Below are 2,574 nucleotides of genomic sequence, written 5' to 3'. Positions count from 1 at the left end.
ATAAAGAGCAATATCAAAAACCAAACTAGTATTTGACTATTTGACTCTTTACCAAATAAGAAATTAAAACATTTCCTACTTGTACATACAGGCAAACATCATACAGAATAACATTTTAGTTCTGACAATTTTGCCTCAAAAAGTGACCAGTATTGTTCCAAATTGCTCACTAGCAATTGTTAAAAACATAAGAAAAAAAGATCTCACTGAACATTTCAATCTTTACCTCTTTCTAAGCAAAGCAGACCAGTTATTCTGCTGTTCACAAACCATTTTCTTTCTACCTTGTGAGAAGCATATTGCACTGGGTGGAAGGTTGCCTGTCATTACTATTTGTGTATCATCTGCAGGCTTATAAAGTAGTAACTTTATTCACAGCAGAGTGAGGACGCAAAGAAGCAATCAGTTGTTGATTTAGACTTTTCTGTGGCTCCAAGCACAAATGTACACTCCTTCAATGTGGTTTCTATAGACCTCCGCAGACAGGAGGAGCAGAGCCTCATCCAGCACTGCAAACCTGAGTCATGCATGTGGGTATTTTCCTTCAAGCGTCAGCACTTGGGCAATCAGAAGGAGTCTGAATCTTCCACATGGCAAATAGATTCAGATCACAATGGGATAAATCATTCCTGAAAATTGGACTTAGCCATGCTACTTGGGCCTGAACCCTGGCCAAATTCTTATTTTCTTTACTTTTGGTCTCCATGATGGACTTTACATAGTTTTAATTCAGATAATTTTGTGTGTGTGGTTCCTGCCATGAGCAGCCCTCAGCCTCCTAGCAAGACACAGGGCATTTCAAGTACACAAACAACTTCCTATTGTTTTAGCATCCGATCCTTTCACATCCTCTTTCTGTTCAATTCTCACAGATGCCCAGACAGTCCAACCATAATCCTCCTCAGATGCTGATCATGTTCCATGCTTAAGCAGTGTCACATGAAGATAAAATGCAGTAACAAAACTTACTAACCAGTATCTAAAACAGAGATGAAATGTCACTGACAGGGGTAGTACAAATTAGCTGTTTTCACTGTCTGTCTTATTCTCTCTATATACTCAATCCAACTGCTTTATAATACACATTTAAACCTGACAGTCTTGATTAACTATTGCAGTTACTATTTTTTATTCTTTTTTTTTTTTTTTTTTTTAATTTTCTTTTTACCAGGAGTATAGAACCCTGATTCTAAGCTGAACTGAGCTGATTTAAGTAACGAAAAATCTCCTCCAATATTTCTGAGTTTTCTAGGTTACACATATTTCCAGAGGCCTGGGCAAACTGGTACATAGTGTTTATACAAAAGGGAGTGGGCAGTAGAAGTCGAGTATCCTTGTGAAAGAGGGTTGTTACGTTCAGACACAAACCCACTTCCACACTTGCCCCTGTGCTTTGTCCACCTGCTGGAACACAAACTCAGCTGTATGATGCCTCATCTTTGCTCCCTCCTGCTGCAATCCAGCAGTATAAGACAATGCAACATTACATTTTAATCAGAAACCAGTGCCATTGAAGAGCCTTCCCCCTACTTTTCATACAGTTCAACTGCTGCAAAGTCAGGGGCGTCCTCAACATATTGAGTATTGCTGAGTGTTTATAGAGAGGCAGCTGGATTATAGCAATCAGTTGAAAAGGTGAAGAGAACATCATGAGATGCGTGCAAGCCTGCCAAATCCAAGGCATTTGTTGCTGCCTTATCAGCAGATCAACTGCTGATACAGCAGCTACAACTACTGATTGTTTCTTTATTAAAGATACTCGTGCGTGCAGCACATAAATACAACAGTGGTCTCCAGTACTTACCAGCAACCTTCAATAGTGATGAAACTCTCACATGGAGATTAAGGGCTGCTTACAGTCATCATGGTGGCCCCCTCGGGCTCTCCAGGTGCTTGGTGTTAGTCATGTTCCCCAACTTTACAGTGTCTACTAGCTAATGTTATTCTGGGAGGAAACTGAACATACAGCTGGGATCCAAACATCACTAAATCCAACAATTCCCTAATTATAAGGGCTAAGCAAAAAATAGGCTTAATAACATTGTTACATTAGTATATTTAAAGAACACAGCCTTTCTCAACACAAATTAAAGCTACTTGTTAAATCTGCCTGCCCATTATTCCCATGGAGACTGCACATGAGCTAATGACAACCACTGCCCTCTGCAAGCCCCTAGGGGAAGCTGCTGTTGCAACTGAGCAACTTCAGGGTATACGCAGATGTGAAGGTGAGTGGAGGCCTCCAGCGAGATGGAGTACAACAAGGATGGGCTCTCCAGGCTGACGTCCCCAAGCACCAAGTCCTCTTGTTCTGCTAGAAGGACAAAGACAATCCTTTGCAATCGTCCGCAAGGTGGAGGTGAGAGCAGAGCAGACCCTCCTCAATAACTGCTCTGTTCACCCTGCTTCCTGCTGAGCTACGTACGGTTACACTCTTCACATGCACACTTAGAGCCAATTTACTTCATACATTACTTTTGAGCCAAAATGCATTCCTGGAAGGGAAGGAACTGCTGTTTTGACTTGGAAGTAAAGAACAGGAAAGGAGACAAAGGGAGATGTTTTCCTGGTTCT

The sequence above is a fragment of the Anas acuta genome, chromosome 8, assembly GCF_963932015.1.
Source record: "Anas acuta chromosome 8, bAnaAcu1.1, whole genome shotgun sequence".
In the NCBI taxonomy this organism is placed as follows: Eukaryota; Metazoa; Chordata; class Aves; order Anseriformes; family Anatidae; genus Anas; species Anas acuta.
The sequence above is the reverse complement of the archived record's forward strand: the minus strand, read 5'-3'. Positions refer to the sequence as shown.